Source organism: Stenella coeruleoalba, assembly GCF_951394435.1.
Source record: "Stenella coeruleoalba genome assembly, chromosome: 3".
NCBI classification, from domain to species: domain Eukaryota; kingdom Metazoa; phylum Chordata; class Mammalia; order Artiodactyla; family Delphinidae; genus Stenella; species Stenella coeruleoalba.
In genome coordinates, this window is record NC_137148.1 from 53,775,608 (window position 1) to 53,798,891 (window position 23,284).

The 23,284-nt window shown below is 35.9% G+C and overlaps 1 protein-coding gene across 15 annotated transcripts in view; it reads left to right on the top strand.

Annotated features, from left to right (window-relative positions):
- The window catches only part of PIK3R1 (phosphoinositide-3-kinase regulatory subunit 1), a 959,753-nt gene that overhangs the window by 422,203 nt on the left and 514,266 nt on the right, over nt 1-23,284 (top strand). For 12 of the 15 annotated variants that reach the window (XM_079916403.1, XM_079916423.1, XM_079916421.1 and 9 more), the window contains exon 1: nt 15,193-15,355. The exons of the other annotated variants lie outside the window; for them this stretch is intronic. The gene's annotated coding sequence lies outside the window, so the exon portion shown is untranslated. Of the gene's footprint in view, nt 1-15,192; nt 15,356-23,284 lie in introns of those variants that run through there. 15 annotated transcript variants of the gene reach the window in all.

Here is a 23,284-nt window from a genome sequence, read left to right on the forward strand (position 1 = left end):
TCCCCAAATTCATATGTTGAAGCTCTAACCCCAATATGATGATATTTGGAGGTGGGGATTTGGTAGGTAAGTTTAGATGAGGTGATAAGGGTGGAGCCCTCATGAATGGGATTAGTGCCCTTATAAGAAGAAGAGACAAGGGCACTCTCTCTCTCTCTCTTTCTCTCTCTCTCTCTCTCCCTCCCTCTCTCCCTCCCTCCCCCCACCCCACCATGTAAGAACTCAGTGAGAAGGTGGCTGTCTGCAAGCCAGGAAAAGGGGTCTAAGCAGAAACCAAATCAGCTGCCATCTTATTCTTGGACTTCCCAGCCTCCAGAACTGTGAGATATAAATGTATATTTTTTAAGCCACCTAGTCTGTGGTATTTTGTTAAAGCAGGCCAAGCTGACTAAAACAGATGGGGATAAAAATACCAACCTATATTATAGAGTCCTTAGATCACAAATGAGACATATATAAAATCTCTGCAAATTTTCGATCACTAAACAAATTATGAGTACTGTGTTAGGAACTAGAGAGATGTAAAAATGAGCCAGGTACTGACCTTGACCTCAAAAAGTTCAGTTTCCTAGGTGAGGTAAGACTCATGTATTACCAACTATGATACAAAAGAGAAAGGGCCATATTCATTCATTCTTCAGTCATTCATTCATTTGTTTAACAGACATATATTCAGCATCTGCTATGTGCCAAGTGCTAGATTTGGGGCAGCAATAAACAAACAAAAAATTCCCTGTTCTTACAGAGCTTTTATGTGAGTCATGGAAGCAGTCAATAAACAAATACATAAATATTAAATAATATATTCAGTGGTAGGAAGTGCTTTGAAGAAAAATAAAGTAAGGCAATGGAAAAATTGTGGTGAGGGAGACTTGGCTATTTTGTACAATGTGATGAGAAAAGACCTAGTCAAGTCATGTGACTGGAGGGTCAGTCTCATTTGAACAGACACTTCCATGAAGTGAGGAGATGAGCTTAACAGGTTTCTTGGAGGATAATGTTGAAGGCAGGGAAAACAGCAAGCGCAGATGTCCAGAGGCAGGAATGTTAGTCATAAAAAATATTCTAACAGGCTCTGGGAATTCAGAGTTGATGAGATTATTTCTAGCTAAGAGAGTCGATAATGATATAAGACCCTCAAGATCAGTTCAGGGAAAATAGAGGTCCTGCTAAAGAAGAAGCTTGTATAAAAGCACCACATATTTACATAGTCTTTTATATTTTTCACCCATCTTTTGCTTAGATCATAACTCATAAATTTCTATCCACGGGTACATATTTATAATCATTATCCAACCCACAAAGATAGTCGTAAATGATCACATTTCAGTTTCCTATAAACATAATAAGTGGACATCGTTATTAGTCACCCCTTTCCCATTTCAGATTATTATTATCATCACTTCAGATATAGGATAGTTTAGAACCCATACTTTGGAGTTAGGCAGATAGAAATTCACATCCCAGTTCAATTGGTTCTAGATTTCTGACCTTAAGGATATTGCTTAGGCTTTTGAAACCATAGTTTCTTTATTTGTAAAATGGAAATGATGATATCCTGAGGAGTTTGTTGTGAGAATGAGAATGTTGTGGGATTTTACATACACATACACACACACAGTATTTAACACAATACCTGACATAAAGTAAATAATTCACAAATAATTGTTTAAAAATAAAATAGTGGGAGATGCCCTCTTTTTACCTATTGTCCTTCATGGAGGTGGTATTGAAAAATTGCTCACTGATGCTATTCTTTCCCACCTTTTCTTTATTGAAATATTCACAAACATCAAACTATAAAGCAAGAAACTTAGAATCTAAAAGTCATACGATACAAATGATTCCAAGATGAATGCAAGAGAAAGTATGAATGGAAGTAACAAGAACAAGTATTTACAAGTTTTTACTGCATAAGAAGGCTTTGAAAGACATTAATCTATTTACTCTCTGATAATAAACCTGTAGTCTGAATATTATTTATCTTCCCCATTTTACAGATAAAAATATATGACTCAGATAGGTTGAGTGATTTTGGCTAAAATCATACAGCTTGTGAGTGGTGAGACCGGAACTTATATTTAGGTCTTCTGATTCCAAGTCCCTGGGGGTAGTTATTGGGGCAACTGGTGCCCAAGAAATTCTCGCAAGACTGGAAAAACTTCCAAGTGATTAACTGAGTTGGTTGCATTATGGGCCTCCCTCCTACTTGTGAATTTTGATTTTTCACTGAGGATTATTAAAGAAAGTTACCTAAGCTTCTTCACAAAGCTCCAGAAATTTCTGGTTACAGACAGCTAATGAAGTATGTGTTTCTTTCTGAATGGATTTCAGAGAATCTAGATTTTAAATAGCCTTGCTTGAAAGCAAGGTCCCTGTGTTGTTTAGGCTCGTTTGATCACTTGTCTGAGCTCTGCAAGGACAGGGACTATGTCTTACCCATCTTTGCATCCCAAGGCCCAGCAAAGAGCCTGGCACCCAGGAAGCTCCCAGGCAGGGCTTGAGGGCCAGGCTGACAGGCCCTGTGATGGTTGATATCAGTTAGCATCTCCAGTTTAGCTCTGATTTTGGCTGCAGTGAATACTCTAGACATCAGCTGTCATGAGAAAACATATCACATGGTAATTTTTCAGCTTTTAGTTCTGAATCCAAGCCCCTGGCCTGGATGATGAGACAATAGAGCCCTCCAGCCTCTATACTTCCCACCATTTCTCCTCTCTTTCTGGTTCCTTTTCAGAAAGAGCTTCTCTTATAGGAGCCTGAGCCTGAGCCAGAGCTGCAGACCTTGTTTGCCTCAATAGAGAAAATAATTTTAAAACAAGGACGTTAAATCTGCCTTCAGCTTTGGGTCTTGAATATCAGTGTTGACTTAAGCCTTCCCCATGGAGAAGAGTGGCATTGGTCAGCAGAACTGGTGAGCAGGTGGCATTAGCACCAGCATGGAAGGGAGCTGCAGCGAGTTGAAATCTCTGCACTGTCATGTAACAAGGGCTGAATGTATTGACCAGCTTAGGTATTGATCACTTTACACACATTATTTAGTCCTCGATGGAGGATTCCTATTAGTATTCTCATTTTCCAGAGGAGAAAGTTGGAGAATAGAGGTGAAGTGACTTGCCCCAGGTCACAGAGAGTAAGTGGCAGGTCTGGAATAAAACAAAGCAATTGGACTTCACAGCCTGTGCTCTTAACTACGTGACCTTGGGCAAGGGAATGACCCTCTCAGTGCCTCCATTTCCTCATTGGTAAAATGAATAGAGGAACAACTACTTCCTTAGGTGGTTAGGAAAAGTCATTGAGATCATACATGCAAAGCCCTTGACACTTAGTAGGCACTTAAAATATGTCAGTTCCCTCTCTTCCCTCAAATAACCTGAGATTGAAGAGTGTCACCTCTTGAGCGATCCTTTAGAAACTTAAAGCTAAAATTAATCCAGGCCATGCCAGAGCCAATGACAATAAAGCTTTGTCCAGACTTATTATTTTGTTTCAATAGGAGACCTGCCTCCACTTTCCTGGGCAGGTCCACAGAGCCAGCCCAGACTGAAAACGCACGTGGCCATTGCAAACGCATTGTTGAAACATGACGGACACTTCAGGAACCAGGAGATTCTTTCTGGAAATGCCTTGCTTCTTAGCCAAAACAGAGATGGTTAAACAGTACAGCAGTGCAGCTGTGGCCTTCAGGGCGCACAGTGGGGCTTCACGCTCCTGGGGCAAATGGAAACCCAGGGACACACTTGCCAGCTGGCACTGTCCCTCGAGGGACAAGATATGCGTGGCCTCGCCTTCCAAGTTGAGAGCAATTGCTGGCAGGACACCATGAGCATGTCAAGTTAAGGGAATATTTTTTTTTAAAGGCCCATCACTGTTTTTCTTTCTTTAAATGGTAGCCACCAAAAAGTTATGCAAACACTTCAGCTGTGGAATATTTAATCTGACATTTGGCATAGCTCCCTTGTTGATCCAAGACATGAAGTATGCAGTATATGACTTGCAGTTGTTTCAGTGTTCACTTAAAAAAAAGATAAACCAGACACAACAATTTAATTTTCTATCCCCTCAACTTTAACTGGGTCACTACCAGGATCCATCCTTGATTCCCAAGTAATAGGATGACAATTATGAACCACAGTCCATAAGATGAATAGCTCATTTAATCAAGTTGGTGGATTTAGTCTTTTTCTTTTTTGGCCCTGCTGAAAGCTTTAGGAGTCCCTGTGCTTATGGTTTTTTCTAGGGTTTGGCAGTTCTTTTATTTGGGTCTGGTGTTTCGGGGTTTCACGTGCTCTTGTAGAAACATTGCCAGAACTGTCCTCCCATCATCCTTGTCATTGGGTTTTAAGTGAGAAAAGAAGCACCTTGCTGCAGTCTTCTGCCCATTCACATGGGACATGTGTCCTGGCTGCATGTGGTCATCCATTAGTGGATGTTACTCACCCTGTTCCTTCTTCTTTAACTATCTCACTGACAGTTGTGTTCTCCTAAAAGAGGAATTTCCTCTGGTTCTCTTTGAATATCAGTCACATGGTTTTAGATCCCTGACAGGTAAGAAGAACATTGCCACTCCTCAGAAAACACATGGATACTAAAAATCCTAGTTAGTGAGCAGTTCACATTTCGTACCATGTGGAGGGAAGGATGCAGGACTGGCCAACATTCCAAAGGAAAGGAGAACCTTTCCAAATGTTCCTCCGCTGATGAGTTAGAAAAGTTGCTTAATGTAAACAAGCATAATTCCTCAAGTTCCATCCTTCCTGCAGGTGGGCCAATAGGCTAAAAAGCACTAGAAAACGTAGTAAAGTGCAGTCTATTTCTTCATTCTCCTCCACTTCCATGCTCACTGTTATAACAACGCTGATTTAAACATCAGGTCACTGTCACTGGGCTCCAGGCAATGGCATAATTCTGCTTCAGAGAAATACTGAAACAGTGTTCATCCTATACAAAGCGATGGGTGGAGAAGGGAGAGAATCAGATGGCAATGCTTAAAAAGGAAACTGGAGACTGATGAATCTGGACGCTTCCTTAGTTCTGGTTCGAGTTTCTGGGTCCCATTCCCAATAAAAAATATATCTTTGTTTCTAATGGACAATTCAAAGGACACAAACCTGAGTGTTAAAAGCTGTGTCTCAGTTTTATGGTTTGAGGGATTCAGTTAGGTGAGAAAGAATCTTCTCTACCTCAAAAAACTTTAGCCAACACATGAAATGTGCTTGAGAGCAGAGAAATGCTAAGAAAAAATGGACCTTTTTAGCAGGTAGATGTTCCGATTATTGATTTGTTTAAAAAATACCTACATATCAATGCTTTTAATGGCAGTTTTTCAAAAATAGTGGGATAATAGGCAATTTTAACTTTCTCTTTAGACTTCTCTCTCTCTCCCTCCCTCCCTCCCTCCCTCCCTCTCTTAGTTTTTGACATTGAATATTTGTTTGTTATATAAATGGAAAATGGCAATTAAGAATGCACTCTTTCTCTAAGGATCTCGTAGTGTACTTTTGCTGGGAGTATGCTAGTGAGTCCTGAAATTAGGTCATTCTGTATGTTCTCACTGTAATGAGATGCTCCAGGTCAGGAAACCTCTGTAGAAAGTTTCTAGCGGCGCTTCTACCAGAGGGCAAGATTCTAAAGCTCTTTGCTCACTTTTTTCAAGCTTTATCCGCATGAGAAGGAATTAATATCATGTTCTTACAATGGATCAATTATAACTGAAACTAAAGTAGAGATAAATTAAATTCCATAAGCCAAGAATATTTCATAGAAATTTCTTCTCAAAGTTTTTCTCCAAGTATTTTCAGTTGTGAAGTTTCTTCAAGGAAGATGGCAGGGCATTTCTCAGTAAATAATTGGCAAGCAGTGTAGGGCACTGCAAGTTCCCTCAGGTTTCTGAAAATGGAACTTACTGTGGATATTGAGTAACTCTTTAGGGTTTAGGATGGCAGAGCAGTGACATCTTACATGCTGACCCTCACTGACAGGGGCAGTTTCTGGAATGCTCTGTTGAGAGGGGGAGTGGGAGGAACAGGCTCAGTGCCAATGCTCAGACATGATGAGTGATATCTGCCATGTGTCTGAGGCAGCAGTACTGCCGTCACAATTGATTTTAAATTGTCAAGCCTATTCTCGTATTTAACTAAATGAGTTTCTAGTGATTTGCATAGTGATCAAAGTGTTTTCCCACAATATTTAGTTGGGCAATATCTAAGCATATCCTAGCGGCTACTGAAACTATTTCTATCTCCCTGCCTGCTTGACTGCTCAGGAGCTTCAGCAGACCCCTCATTTGTAATTGCACACCTGAGGCTCTTTGTGTTTCAGAGTCTGAGAATAGGAAGGAAGCTTGGGGACCCCTAATGTTACCCCCTTATTTGACAGATTGAAGAGCAGATGCTTGGAGAAGTAAAGTGACTCACCCAAGGTCACACAACTGGCTTAGGGCAAGGGCAGTACTAGACCCATATCACCTGATTCCTAATCCAGTCTTGACTTACTACACCATAGATTCTTTTATAAGACCATATTCACAAACTTTTATAAGAGATTTAGTAATTCAAAGAGATGATACCCTTGCAGAAGGACATACTGTAGAGCAGCCCCACTGCTTCTGTATTCTTTTCTTTTCTTTATGATGCTGAGCACTGAGAGCCCTCAATTCATATCTGATCTTAAAAGAAAGTGGAAGGGGTGGAAACGAGAGGTTTATAGATCACAAATGCTATTTTTAATAACTTACTTCACCTGTGCATTTCCCCTAGCCCCATACCACTCTACCATGCAAAGGAATTTTTAAAACAAAGTGATTGTATGAAAGCACTGTTAAAGTAGCTCTCATCATCTTTTGCGATTGGATTTCAGAAGCTTTCTTATTCATATATAGATTACAGTGTATTCGATTTATGCAGTGGAAACCTTCAAGAAATGAACTAAAACTGAATTCTTATGGAAAAAACACTTTACTTCCTGCCATATTGCTGCAACAGAAATTTTATTGGCAAAGTAAGTCGCAATATTATTCCCAGCAGAAGAATTCTGCATATGTGAAAAAGAGTATAATTGCCTCATTAAAAATCAAAGAGGGAAAGAAAAAAGTGAGCAAATTGGGAAGTATGTTGCCATAACCACAGTTAAGCTCCATATGTATTAAACCTAATTTATGAAAAGCCACACTTATTAAACAGATAAAGAAAGTGGTGAATTGTCCCAAGATATTATACCCTATAAGGCTTAGGTCCATACAGGATTCATTAAGAAAAACAGAAAAGATATACAACATCTAATACTGAAAATACAAGGGTTTAGTAGAAGATGGAAGTGAAAGCAATTTTAACAGGCCTTCCCTTCTAATCATCAAAACTGACTCAAAGACTACGAAGAGGGAAATATAAAAAAATTATACCAGCATTTAATCTTTGTAATAGCATCAATCTGGTACTCTAAAATTTCTGACATTTCTAAGAGAAAAAAATGACCTTTGAAACATAGCAGAAAATGATTCAGTGAGCTACCACACAACTGAGAGAATGATGGGGGAGTATGAATTGCAACAAATAAGAATAGATCTTTCTGGAACATTCTTCTAAATATCCCTTAGTTTGAAAGGACAAAGACTGAAAGAGTTGGGAGAAACCACTGAAGTTGGAAACCATCTGTGTGCTGTGTTTAGAAGTCATAGATCCCTTGAGGAAAGCAAGGGATCTTTTCCCTGGGGCTTCTTTGACTCAGAAGTTTATTAGCAGTGGTAATCTGGAGAAGTAGTGTCTAGAATATGGATCATTGAAGAGATGGAACTCACCTCACTTGGAGCTATTTCTGCTGTACATATAAAGTGGATGATAGTATGTGAAGGGAGGAAACTGGTGATGAAGAAAAAAACATATGCCCTTTCACCAAACAAAAAGGACATAGTAGTGGGAATTTCTTGATGTTGAATTTGAACCAGTATGGCTAGTAACTAGAGCCTACTGAATAAACCAGAATATTCTCCCAAGTCAGTGGAACTGGAACTTGATGAACTAGTTTCAAACATATGTAGGAAAAGCTTGTAATTAAACATTTTTTTAATTGTAAGCATTCATAATCCCAACTATCTGCTCAACAGAAGACTTCTGAATGACTTAAATGGCTGAACAGATGACATTAGTTTGTCCAGTCAGGCATTCAGCCTAGATTCAAAGGAGAGACAGGAAATTCACCCAAGTACAATGAGAGGAAATACAAGACTCCATCTATACTATTTATTGTTTGTTTATTTAAAAATGACTGTTATAGATAGCCTTGTCTCTTTAACTCAAGCAAAGGGATAAACGAGACTTCTGAAAAACATCTGTAATAAAAAAGGAAAATAAATACTACATTCCGAGAAAGAACATCGTTTTAGAAAATATTTATTCTGGGAAACTGAAAAAAAAGTAGGTAATAAATATTTTCATTTTAAAGGAAATATAAAAAAAGAGAAAAACATGAACTAAGAAAAAAAGAGAAGAGATGAAATAAGAGACTGGAAATTAAAAAGTACCAGCTTTGTTATAAAAACAAATAAGTTATTTCAAATTTTTAATGGTAGTGTAAGTCAAAGAGACAGAGATCTAGATATAGAGAAGAGAATCAAAAATGCAGAAAGATAAATCCGTAGCCTGAAAGATGAATAAGAGGAAATTCTAAAGCATGCAGAGGGGAAGGGCAGAAAGCTGGAAATAATAAAAGAGAAAGTAATAGACATAAAATGCAAAAACAGAGATCCTGCATATGAATAATGAGTGTGAATGAAGTACTTAAAAATAAGTTAAAAATACAAAAGAAAAAACTGTAATTGAATTAAACTGTGCAGAGTAAAAATAATTACTAGGTGAAATTATTGGAATGCTGTCAACAATTTCTTATGACATTTTGAAATTCAAAGGCAAATAGTTCTAAAAGGATTGAGACAGAAGTCACAGATCACCTAAAATGGGAGAAAAAGTCATGCAGGCTTCAGACTTCTGTACATGTTCATGCAAAGGCAGCAGAAGTAGCCCAAGACTGGAAACTATTCAAATGCCTATTAACGGGAGAATGTATAAATAAGTTTTATATTCACACAACAAAATAGTATATAGCAGTAAGACTAAACTACTTACTATATGCAAAAATATAATCTCACAAAAATAATATTGAATGAAAGAAGCTAAAAATGAAAGAGTAAATGCTACAAAAACTCATTTACATAAAAGTACAAAATAAGGTAAAACAAATCTATACTGCTAAAAGTCAAGTAATGGTTATGCAGAAGGGGTTGGGGGAGGCTGTGATTCCAGGATGAGCGGATTAGTGAGGACTTCTGTGAGTACTGATAATATTCTGTTTCTTGATCTGCATGCATTTTATACAGTGTGTTTAATTGTCCATTTTAGGAAAATTAATCCAATTGTACACATGTTATATGTATACTCATAAGAAGTTTTTTAAATGTTGAAGTAAAATTAGAGCAGTTATTAGAGATGAAGAGGATTCAGTGTATAGATGCCATGGATAGATGCCTTGTATAGGAGGGGCCTAGGAATACTGAATAACATTGGACTTTGCTAGAAAAATGTTTAGATAAATACTTACAATAAAAATTTAATGGTCATAACTAAATACATAATACACTCTGCAGCTTCCAAGTCAGTGGAAGAAAAAACATAGAGAATAAAGTAAATTTCATCAAGTTAATAGAAGGTAGGACAGATGTAAAAAAATGAAAGAAAATGCATAGTAAACAGAAACTTATTTTTAAAAAGGTGATAGAAGTTACTCTAAATATGTCAGTCTCCATAACAAAATATAAATGAATTTAACTCACTTTCTAAAAGACAGATAATATAAAATAAGATTAAAATATCCATGCTCAGATCTTAGTTTCAAAATACCATTTCCAATAAAAGTAACCAAGGCTACTTGGAGAAGTGGTTGATTTCAGAATTAGGAAAGGATAATTAAATATCTGTAAGTTTGTGATGGTATAAATAAATAATTGAATGAATAAGGATGAAGAAAGGACTACTCTTCCTTGCCAAAGAAGTCCAATTAATAAATATAGAAGAAATGAGGAAAACAGAAAATCACCATAGAATACCATAGTAATTGTTACAGGTACGATCCACCAATGATTGCTAAAATTAGTGAGTAAAAGTTTAAGAGTAACAGGACATTGTATAACCTCAAAGTATCACCTCCCTCAAGATACAGTGGAGAAACCTGGCAAATAATACCTTAACCAAATGAGAACAGTTAACATCATCAATAGTAAGACTTACTGACATCATTTAAATCCTGATAGGATACCCTGTGAAGGGCAAATCTCTCGGGTGTTCTTCCCAATATGTTGGGTTGCCCAAAAAGGTCATTCGGGTTTTTCCATAACATCTTATGATAAACCCAAATGACCTTTTTGGCCAACCCAATACATAACCTTAATCCATTCTGAGAAAATGTCAGAGAAAGCCAAACTGAAGGCTATTCTATAAGATACCTGTCCAGTACTCTGCAAAAGTGTCAAGTTCATACAAGACAAGGAGAAACCAAGGAACTATCACAAACTGGAAGAAACATGACAATTAAGTACAATGAACAGGATCCTGAATTGGATCCTGGAACAGGATTAGTGAAAAAACTGGTGAACTCTGAATGAAGTCTATAGTTTAGTTAATAGTATTACAGCAATGTTAATTTCCTGGTTTTTGTAATGTTACTGTGGTTACATAGGATGTTAACACTAGAGAAAGATGGGAATTCTGTACTATTTTTGCAACTATTCTATAAGTCTAAAATTATTTCAAAATAAAAAGATTTTTTAAAAATCAGACTATTAAGTTGTGGAGACCTCAGTAGCCTTTGAATTTCTCTATTGTAATTAGTTAATCAGATTTTATTCATGTGTTTGCATCTATATTTATAAAATATTCTTCTAGAAAATATGAATTATCAAAATTGACTCAAGAATAAGTAGACAATCTCAGTTTGAAATTATAGCAAAAATAGTTTTCTCACAAAAAACACCCACCTACCCAGACAAATTTTCAGGCAACTTTTACAAAACGTAAAGAAATAGATAATCCAAATACTATAAAAGTTGTTAAGAGCATTAAAAAAAAAGGAAAACTGCCCAAATAATTTTGTAAGGGTAGTATAATCTTGCTTTCAAAATCAGATGAGACAAATTTAAGAAAAAAATACCTAGTCCCATTACTCTTATGAAGGTAGATAAAAAATACTAAAAACACTAGTCAATTGAATCCAGCGTGTGCATGTGAGTGTGTGAATGTGTGTGTTCGCGTGCATATGTATCATGCCTAGCTGGTATTTATCCCTGGGATACAATAGGAAATCTATCAGTATCAATGTATTCTAAGATGCTAAGTGAGAAAGCAAAAAAAAGAATAAAGAAAAGCTATTCAGAGAAGAAATACGGGTGACAAGTAAATCCATCTGATAAATTAATCTCACTGATAATCAGACGGAAACAAATTTAAAATACTGTATTTTTTTTGCCAATTAAATTGGGAAAAATAGGAAAAATTGTACCAAGCAATGATGTTGCACCCATGAGATGAGGGTGTAGATTATCACAATATTCTCAAGGGGGATTTAGCAAAACAGATTACAATTTTAAATAATTGTGGTCTTCATCTCAGAAAGTCCATTTCTAAGAGTATGTTTTAAGTAAATAATTGGACAAGGGTACAAATACCATCTGTAAAAATATTTATTTTTCAAATGGTCTTTTTAGGTGAGGAAATATTGGCTTTTATTTCCTGTCCCTCCCAACTCTGGATGTGATACCTGAGTTAGGTCATTAAATTGGACTTAAGGTGAGGATCTGACACAGCTCCATGAATCAGGAGACAACTCATAATGACAAAATCTTCTATTTTTGTGCATTTGGGTTAACATCAGTTATTTGCTTCCAAAATACTAATTGTTGACTATTAATTTTCAACAGATGGGAAACACTTAGGAGTAACCTGAGCTACTGGCTCTCAAATTAGCGTGTGCATCAGAATCACCTGGAGGGCTTGTTGAACCACAGATTGCTGGGACCCACCCCCAGAGTTTCTGATTTAGTAGACCTGAGAATTTGCAGTTCTGACAAACTTCCAGGTGTTGCTGATGTTGATAGACCAAGGACCACATTCTGTGAACCACTGCTGTAAGAGAAGCCTGCTGACTCTTTCTGTTTATTCATGGAGTAACTGACTAGAGACAAAATAGAAAGAGACTCGAGGGCATAAGCCATTCTTACCTCCTCCTCTCTTCTGACATTCTATCTTTATTTTACTTTGAGGGACCTTTACAGCATCAGTTCAACATACGTGCTCTGAAACCTCACTGTAACACCCTCCTCTTCCTGTATAAAAATAAAGATTAAAAAACAAAACAAACAAAACAACTTGGGCATGAGGCAAGTTCTTCCTGCAGCTCAGCTAATAGGATCTAATTACCAAAGTACCAGGATCTTTCTAAAATCCCCAAGAGCACGCTTAATGGTCTCTACTCTATTGACACTGGAGTCAATCTAAGCAAGGCTGTGTCTCTTCACAATCTTGGGCTACACTTTTCCAGCAGTCTCTCTACTCATGGCCTTCTTATCAAAAGGAAAAGAGAAATAATGATAAAAGGTAAAAATATAATTTGTCTATTTTAATTCTAACATAACCACCTTGAGAAAAGATGCAGAAAGAAGCATTTGGCGCTTTGGCCGAAGTATCATGATCTGATCACCTGCATCAGTGGGGAAGATTGGGAATCAGGTCTGTCCAGTTGATCCTTTGCCAGAGAACACATCAGCACTTTGAGCTGATGACTGCATTTCATGGTCTAACTTCACATTTTATTAAACTATAAAATGTAATTCAATATGACTGAGGTAATGAGGCTTAATGTGTTGGCTTGGTCCACGTTAAAAGACGCAAATCGCTGGCAACCACAATTCCATGTTTAACCCACCATCCCAGCCAGCGCTACCTGCCTTTGAAACCTTTTTGTTCTCTTTTAAATTTTGAGGTAGTAATTTTGTTTCTTTAGTCACATCATAAATTTCCAACTCTATATTTGCTAGAACAATTTATAATTAGAAAAAGAGCCAACTATTCTCCCATAGTCAGTCCTTTTTTCTCTTTTATCTTTGTCAAATATCTTGGTAGTTAAGAACAGAGTCTCAGGCACGCTGTCACCAGAGTTTAAATTCTGGCCTTGCCATTTGTAGTTGTGTGACCTTGGGCAAGTCAGTTATCTTTTGTGTGAGCCTCATTTTCCTCAACTGTTCTCATTGGATTAAATGAATTAAAATATGTAGAATACTTAGAACAACACTTGGAATTTAGTATGTGCTTAATAAATGTTAACTCTTATTAAATATTAATTTCTTAGATGTTTTGGTAGCAGTCTCTGGGACAATCCTGTTTAGGGGACCAGGCCCCTAAACAAATGCAACCTCATTTTTAAATAAGTGGAAACCTGTAGGCTTTAAATAAGCTGACTGACAAAAGTAAAGTATAATATAGGAGCTTAAATTTAGCTTCCAACATTGTTTTTTGTTAGAATGTAAAAATGGAAAATCTTTTCGCATTAGTTTTTAATTATTCATGGGTGACATGCTCAACAGATGAGCCTGTAGATAGCTGACCTGAATGGTTTCCCTGTGGTTGGGCTTGCTGAGACCTGCCTGCCCAAGGAATTGCTGCTCCTTCCTGGACTGGACACGATGGACACAATGGAGCCTTATTTCCTTGGGGCCCTGTAGGCTGTCAAAAGAGCTCCACCCACCGCTTCTGCAGGATCAGCAGCCTCAGGAGGCTCTGTGGGTGAAGACTCAGCCATGCACAAAAAAGAACTCTGGGAAAACTGTTTCATTAAACTGATATATCATTATGAATTCATTCAGATAAATATTAACTATTTAGTTGCCAGCCACTGTGTTAGATTTTTAAATTCAGTGACAGTAAGATGGATAGTTTTTCAATGATACATGAAAGAAAGTCCCTAATTAAAAAGTTTATTTATTCTCTAGCTTTATTGAGTTTATAATTGATATATAACACTGTGTAAGTTTAAGGTGTACACAGGTTGATTTGATACAGTTATATATTGCAAAATGATTACCACCATCACATCACAAAATTATCATTTCTTTTTTCTGATGGGAACATTTAAGATCTATTCTCTTAGCAACTTTCAAGTATGTAATATGGTATTATTAACTATAATCATCATGCCGTACATTACATCCCCAGAACATATTCTAAAAAGAATTTTTAATTTAGAAAAAGAGGTAAGAGCTTTTCATTCTTTATTTTCATACAAAGATCTTTTCTTTCAGCAAATTCATGGCCTGCTAATATACAAAATTTTATATTATGTCATATATTGTTACATTATATATAAAACTTCTACTGTTATAAAATATCTTCATTCCTTTGCTCAGGAAAAAGTATCTCATTTGTGATTTACTTTGCATTCCTTGGTTACTAGTGAGAGTTAATATTTTATTGTCCCTTTGTAATTCTTCTTTTTTGAATTTATTGGGTTTTTTGCCCTTTAATTTTTATTGCCATCTCTCTTTTTTTTTTTTTCTTTTGGCTCCGTTGGGTCTTTGTTGCTGCATGCGGGTTTTCTCTAGTTACGGCGAGCGGGGGCTACTCTTCATTGTGGTGCACGGGCTTCTCTCTGCAGTGGCTTCTCTTACTGTGGAGCACAGGCTCTAGATGCGCAGGCTTCAGTAGTTGTGGCACGCAGGCTCAGTAGTTGTGGCTCGTGGGCTTAGTTCCATGGCATGTAGGCTCTTCCTGGACCAGGGATCAAACCCGTGTCCCTGCATTGCCAGGCAGATTCTTAACCACTTTGCCACCAGGGAAGCCCGACATCTCATTTTTTAAGTAAAAAAATAACTTCATTGTATGTTACATGTTATAAATATGCCCTTTTTGTTTTCTTTTTGTCTTTCATTTATCCTAACGTCATTTCGCATGTACAGGCATACCTTGTTTTATTGGACTTTGTTTTCTCATGCTTCACAGATACTGCATTTTTTACAAATTGAAGGTTTGTGGCAACCCTGCATTGTCAGATGATGGTTAGCATTTGTTATAGCATGAAAGTCTTTTGTTTTTTTTTTTTTTTGCGGTACGCGGGCCTCTCACTGCTGTGTCCTCCTCCGTTGTGGAGCACAGGCTCTGGATGTGCAGGCTCAGCGGCCATGGCTCACGGATCCAGCCGCTCTGCGGCATGTGGGATCTTCCCGGACTGGGGCACCAACCCATGTCCCCTGCATCGGCAGGCGGACTCTCAACCACTGCACCACCAGGGAAGCCCCCAACGAAAGTATTTTTTAATTAAGGTATGTACAATTTAAAGACAGAATGCTATTGCACAGAATGGACTACAGCATACTGTAAACATAAATTATATATACACTATGAAACCAAAAAATTCCTGTGACTTTTTCCTGATATCTGCTTTACTGCAGTGGTTTGGAACTGAGTTTGCAGTATCTCTGAGGTATGCCTTTATGTACAAACATAATTTTTATGTTGGCCAATCTATTATTTTTCCTTCTTTGGCTTTGCCTTGAATGTGAGGCTTTTAAAAACTTCCCTCTTCCAGTATATACTAGTATATAATAAACAAGTGTTTGTGTTTTTTTTTTTTCTTACTGTAAGGGTTTTTTTTGACGTGTGCTTTTAATCTATCGTTAATATATTTTGAGGTATGGTATGATGAAGAGAAAATTATTATTTTTTTAATTAGCCAGTCAGCCTGATAGTATTTATTGAATAATATAACATTATAAGTTAATATTTTCAAAGATAATTTTGATGAGTTTAATTTTTGTTTCTTTGTTTAATTGTAGTCGATTTACAATGTTGTGTTAGTTTCAGGCATACAGCAAAGTGATTCAGTTATACATATTTATGTATATCTTTCAGATTCTTTTCCCTTATAGGTTATTACAAAATATTGATTATAGTTCCCTGTGCCATATAGTAGGTTCTCGTTGGTTATCTACGTTATATATAGTAATGTGTTTATGTTAATCCCAAACAACTCCTAATTTTTCCCTTCCACCCACCTCCTTTCCCCGTTGGTAACCGTAAGTTTTCTATGTCTGTGGGTCTGTTTTTTTCTGGTATATAAATTCATTTGTATTAATTTTTTTTAATGTTCCACATATAAGCAGTATCATATGATATTTGCCTTTCTCTGTCTAGTTTAATTCACTTAGTATGATAATCTCTAGGTCCATCCATGTTGCTGTAAATGGCATTATTTCATTCTTTTTTATGACTAATACTCCATTGTATAAATACACCACATCTTCTTTAACCATTCATCTGTTGATGGACATCTAGGTTGTCTCCATGTCTTGGCTATTGTAAATAGTCCTGCAGTGAACATTGGAGTGCATGTATCTTTTCAAATTGTAGCTTTCTCCAGATATATGCCTAGCAGTAGGATTGCAGGATCATATGGTAACTCTATTTTTAGTTTTTTTAAGGAACCTCCATACTGTTCTCTATAGTGGCTGTACCAGTTTACATTCCCACCAACAGTGTAAGAGGGTCGCTTTTTCTCCACACCCTCTCCAGCATTGCCTGTAGATTTTTTCAATGATGGCCGTTCTGACTGGTGTGAGGTGATACCTCATTGTAGTTTTGATTTGCATTGCTCTAATAATTAGCGATGTTGAGCATCTTTTTATGTGCCTTTTGACCATTTGTATGTCTTCTTTGGAGAAATGTCTATTTAGATCTTCTGCCCGTTTTTGGATTGGGTTGTTTGTTTTTTTGATATTGAGCTGTATTGGCTGTTTATATATTTGGAGATTAATCCCCTGTTGGTTGCATCATTTGCAAATATTTTCTCCCATTCTGTATGTTGTCTTTATGTTGATTTATGGTTTCCTTTGCTGTGCAAAAGCTTTTAAGTTTAATTAAGTCCCATTTGTTTATTTTTGTTTTTATTTCCATTACTCAAAAAGTATTGCTGCGATTTATGTCAAAGAATGTTCTGCCTTTGTTTTCCTCTAGTTTTATGATATCTGGTCTTACATTTAGGTCTTTAATACATTTTGAGTTTATTTTTGTGTATCGTGTTAGGGAATGTTCAAATTTCACTCTTTTACATGTAGCTGTCCAGTTTTCCCAGCACCACTTATTGAAGAGACTGTTTTTCCTCCATTGTATATTCTTGCCTGCTTTGTCATAGATTAATTGACCATAGTTGTGTGGGTTTATTTCTGGGCTTTCTATCCTGTTCCATTGATCTTTATTTCTGTTTTTGTGTCAGTACCGTACTCTTTTGATGACCATAGCTTTGTAATATAGTCTGAGGTCAGGGAGCCTGATTCCTCCAGCTCCGTTTTTCTTTCTCAAGATTGCTTTGGCTATTCAGGGTCTTTTGTGTTTCCATACAAATTGAAAAAAAAATTGTTCTAATACTGTGAAAAATGCCAGTGGTAGTTTGATAGGGATTGCATTGAATCTATAAATTGCCTTGGGTAGTATAGTCATTTTGTCAATACTGATTCTTCCAATATAAGAACATGGTATATCTCTCCATCTGTTTGTATCATCTTTGATTTCTTTCATCAGTGTCTTTCTTATAGTTTTTAGAGTACAGTTCTTTGGCCTCCTTAGGTACATTTATTCCTAGATATTTTATTCTTTTTGATGTGACGGTAAGTGGGATTGTTTCCTTAATTCTCTTCCTGATCTGTCATTGTTAGTGTGTAGAAATGTGACTGATTTCTGTGTATTAATTTTGTATCCTGAAACTTTACCAAGTTCATTAATGATCTCCAGTAGTTTCCTGGTAGCATCTTTAGGATTTTCTATGTATAGTATCATGTTATCTGCAAAAAGTGATAGTTTTACTTCTTCTTTTCCAATTTGGATCCCTTTAACTTTTATTTTTTCTTCTCTGATTGCTGTGGCTAGGACTTCCAAAACTATGTTGTATAGAAGTGGTAAAAGTGGACATCCTTGTCCTGTTCCTGACCTTAGAGGAAATGCTTTCAGCTTTTTTCACCATTGAGTATGTTAGCTGTAGGTTTGTCATATGTGGCCTTTATTATGTTGAGGTACGTCCCCTCTATGCCCACTTTCTAGAGAGTTCTTCCCATATATGGATGTTGAATTTTATCAAAAGCTTTTCCTGCATCTGTTGAGATGATCATATGGTTTTTATTCTCCAGTTTGTTAATGTGGTGTATCACACTGATTGATTTGTGGATATTTGAAAATTCCTTGCATCCCTGGGATAAATCCCACTTGATCATGGTGTATAATCCTTTCAATGTATTGTTGGATTTGGTTTGCTAATATTTTGTTGAGGACTTTTGCATCTATGTTCATCAGCAATATTGGCCTGTAATTTTCCTTTTTTGTGGTATCTTTGTCCAGTTTTGGTATCAGGGTGATGATGGTTTCATAGAATGAATTTGGAAGTGTTCCTTCCTCTGCAATTTTTTGTAATAGTTTTAGAAAGATAGGTGTTAAATCTTCTCTAAATGTTTGGTAGAATTCACCTATGAAGCCATCTGGTCCTGGACTTTTGTTTGTTGGGTGTTTTTAAATCACACATTCAATTTCAGTACTTGTAATTAGTCTGTTCATATTTCTAAAGGCAAGAAATCATCCACACACAAATATGACCTCTAAACCAATAATCATAAGAGGAGGAGAGTAAGGATATTTGAAATGTATTTGAAATTAAGTGATCATCAACTTAAAACAATTACCTGTCTATATAAACTGCCATATCAAAATGTCATGGTAACTGCAAACCAAATATCTATATAAATATTCACAAAAAAAGAAAAGAGAATCTAAACATAACACTAAAGATAGTCATCAAATTACTTGAGACGAGAACAAAAGAAAAAAAAAGGGAAAAAAAGACCTATAAAAACAAATCCAAAACAATTAACAAAATGGCAATAAGAACATATATATATCGATAATTACCCTAAATGTAAACAGATTAAATGCTGCAACCAAAATACAGAGACTGACTGAATGGATACCAAAACAAGACCTGTATATATGCTGTTTACAAGAGACCCACTTCCGATCTAGAGACACATACAGACTGAAAGTAAAGGGCTGCAACAAGGTATTCAATGCACATGGAAATCAAAAGAAAGCTGGAATAGCAATACTCATATCAGACAAAATAGACTTTAAAATAAAGACTATTATAAGAGACAAAGAAGGACACTATATAATGATCAAGGGATCAATCCAAGAATAAGATAGAACAATTGTAAATATATATGCACCCAACATAGGAGCACCTCAATACATAAGGCAAATGTTAACAGACATAAAGGAGAAATTGACAGTAACACAGTAATAGTGGGGGACTTTAACACTCCACTTACATCAACGGACGGATCATCCAGACAGAAAGTCATAGATCATAAGGAATCATAGAATCATATGGAAATGCAGGCCTTAAATGACACATTAGATCAGATGGACTTAATTGCTATTTATAGAGCATTCCATCTGAAAGCAGCAGAATACACATTCTTTTCAAGTGCACATGAAACATCTATCTATCCAGGATAGATCTCATGCTGTGCCACAAAGCAAGACTTGGTAAATTTAAAAAAATTGAAATTGGGGCTTCCCTGGGGGTCCAGTGGTTAAGACTTTGCCTTCCAATGCAGGTGGTGTGGGTTCAGTCCCTGTAGGGGAGCTAAGATCCCACATGCCTTGCGGCCAAAAAACCAAAACGTAAAACAGAAGCAATATTGTAACAAATTCAATAAAGACTTTAAAAAAAATTAAAATTTTTAAAAAAAGAAAAGAAAATTGAAATCATATCAAGCATCTTTTCCAACCACAACACTATGAGATTAGAAATCAACCCAAGAAAACAGCTGCAAAAAATACAAACAATATGGCTAAACAGTATGCTATTAAACAACCAATGGATCACTGAAGAAATCAAAGAGGAAATCAGAAAATACCTAGAGACAAATTAACAGGAAAACACAACAATCCAAAACCTATGGGACACAGCAAAAGCAGTTCTAAGAGGGAAGTTTATAGCGATACAAGCTTACCTCAGGAAACAAGGAAAATCTCAAATAAACAACATAATATTACACCTAAATCAACTAGAGAAAAAAGAACAAAGCCCACAGTTAGTAGAAGGAAAGAAATCATAAAGATCAGAGCAGAAATAAATAAAATAAAGACTAAGGAAACAATTGAAAAGATCAATGAAACTAAAAGCTTGTTCTTTGAAAAGATAAACAAAATTGATAAGCCTTTAGCCAAACTCATCAAGAATGAAAGGGAGAGGGTTCAAATCAACATAATTAGAAATGAAAAAGTTACACCCAACACCACAGAAATACAAAGGACCATAATAAGAGACTACTACAGGAAACTATATGCCAATAAAATGGACAACCTAGAAGAAATGGACAAATTCTTAGAAAGGTACAATCTCCCAAGATTGAACCAGGAAGAACTAGAACTAGAACTAGAACTAGAACTAGACAAGCTTAAATTTTTAAATAACACTTTTCTTATTTTAAAAGTAACATATGGCCATGTTAGAAAGACTTTGAAAAAACAAAAAAAGTAGAAAATTATAATTATTATAAATTACATAAGCTATAAGTAATTATTTCACTTTTTAAATAGGAATAATCTGGTAGTTATATTTGAATTACATAGAAAGAAAAGAAATTGAGTTGAAATTTTAAAAGCTGCTAAACTTCAGCCAAAAGTTCTCTGAAGCTAGAGCAAAACTAGAGCTGTTGGTTCCTAAAAATTCATTATAAATTAAAAAGAGGTTATGAAATCTTTAAGATATTGGGGTTATTTTTTTAAGCTACATGTTTCTTACATGGGAATAAGTTTAAATTTTCCAGAAGATAAAATTTAGTCAGTTGTTTCTAAAAAATATTCACAAGTAAAAATCCGAAAATATCCTTTATGTAAGCCCTTTTATTTTTATAAAAGAAAAACAAATTTTAAGATGCAAACATATTTTTGAATGATTTTCCATAAATGATTAAAAGGGAAAGAATGTTCTGTGAACAAATATGCTGTCAAAGTGACAACTCACTTTCAGGAAAAATACAAATTCATCACAACAAAATAATTCTAGCTGTTTTGCTATTGGCCCAAGTACATTACCTATGAATTCTGAGTGACATTGGTCATCTCCTCACTCCTGAATTACTCAGCCTGCGGGGTTGTAGCTTAGTGTTTCAGACAGTACTTTTCCTTGGACATCATTTGCTAAATCTCATGCTGTGTTTGGGTGATGATTTTTGTGTATGTATTTCTTCTAATTGCCTTTCTTTGTTCTTATTTATCAGAAGACATGTATGTCTTTACTTTATCAATACTCTATTGTACTTCTAAATTGTATAAGTGTGTAATGACACTTGTTTTCTTATTGAAGATATTCTTCCTGTAGCCTTGTTTGCTCTAATATGTATCAACTTCTGTGAGTCAGCTGCCTAGCTGTCATAGTAGGATTTCTTGCATTCACTTCTTCATTGCACTGTGTGCTATATCTTATGTTCTGAATGTCTGTCTTTCTTCTATCATGTTTTACAACAGTTTCATTGATATATAATTCACATATCATACAATTCACCCATTCAATGATGTTTATTATGGTCACATATATGGTCACATATTATGGTCATATGGTCACATGATACAACCATCACCACAATCAATTTTAGAAGATTTTCATCACCACAAAAGAAACTTCATACCCATTAGTAGTCATTCCCCATTTCTTCCCACCCACCCCCCACCCCAGCCCTAGGTAACCACTAATCTATATTTTGTCTCTATATATTTGCTTATTTTGCATATTTGATTTGAATAGAATCATACACTTTGTGACTTTTTGCATCTGGTATCTTTCACTTGACAATGTTTTCAAGGTTCATCCATGTTGTAGCATGTATCAATACTTCACAATTTTTTATTGCCAAATAATATCCTATTATATAGATATACCACATTTTATTTATCCGTTCATCGGTTGATAGAAATTTGAGTTGTTTCCACTTTTTTGCCTATTATGGATAATGTTACTATGAATATTCATGTACAAGCTTTTGTATGAACATATATTTTCATTTTTCTTGGGTATATACCTAGGAGTAGGATTGGTGGAGCATATGGTAAGTCTGGGTATATCTATGTTTAATCTTTAAGGAACTGTCACTGTTTTGCAAAGTGGCTATATTATGTAAAAATCCCACCAGCAGTGTATAAGATTTCCAGTTTCTCCACATCCTCATCAAAACCTATGATCTATCTTTTTTATTATAGCCATCCCAGTAGGTATACAGTGGTATTACATTGTTATTTTGATTTGCATTTTCCTGATGGCTAATCTTTTATTACTGTTTAATTTTGCTAAAGTGTATCCAGAAGTAATTTTTTTTAGAAAAATACTTTTATGGGCCGAAATGCCCTTTTATGGGGTGGGGTCATATTTTGCAGTTTATTCTAATCTAATTCATGTATTTAAGCCACTTGAGACGTCTTCTTAATTACTTAACACCCTCCCTATGGAATGAATATTTTCAAATTCACTTTTATTTGCTCTTTTTGTTTTTCTGTAGACTTGTAGTCACATAGGAAATGTTTCATGTGTTCACAGGAAAAGCATAGAGTGCATAAAAGTGGCATTAGAACATTATAAATTTCTTTTTTAAATTCCTATTTGTGTTTTTGGGGCAAGATGAAGACACACTTACTAAAAGGTGACTGGCAATTGAAAAACAAATGTGTGGGTCCTGGAGTATTCTAGAAGCTCAAGAAAAGAGACTCCCCCCCCCCAAAAAAAAAGCCTAGTGTTTGCCTCTTACATAACAATTTCTATTTCTAGAAGCTATATAAAAAAGGTAGAACTTCATAATTGAACAGTAATTTAAATACATTATTGACCAAGATTTCTCCTATTTGTAGTGGTTGAGGCATGGGCATTTCTAAAGTGGTCAGTTTATCGGGGCTGCTGCCTATGGTCAAAGTCTGAGTGTACGTGTCTAGGTATCACGTATGATCCTGGGTTGCACAAAGACACGTACATGCTAGAGCAGGAAAAATTAAAAAAGCTTCTGATCTAGGCTGCCCCCCCCCCTTATTTATAGATGCAGAAATCAAGGTCTAGAAAGATTCAAGTCTTAAAGCTTGTTTGTAGAAAGAGGAGGCTTGAGTGCAGGTCCTTTGACTCTTCAACCACTGCTCTTTGAACTAGCCAGTGTTTAAGGTAG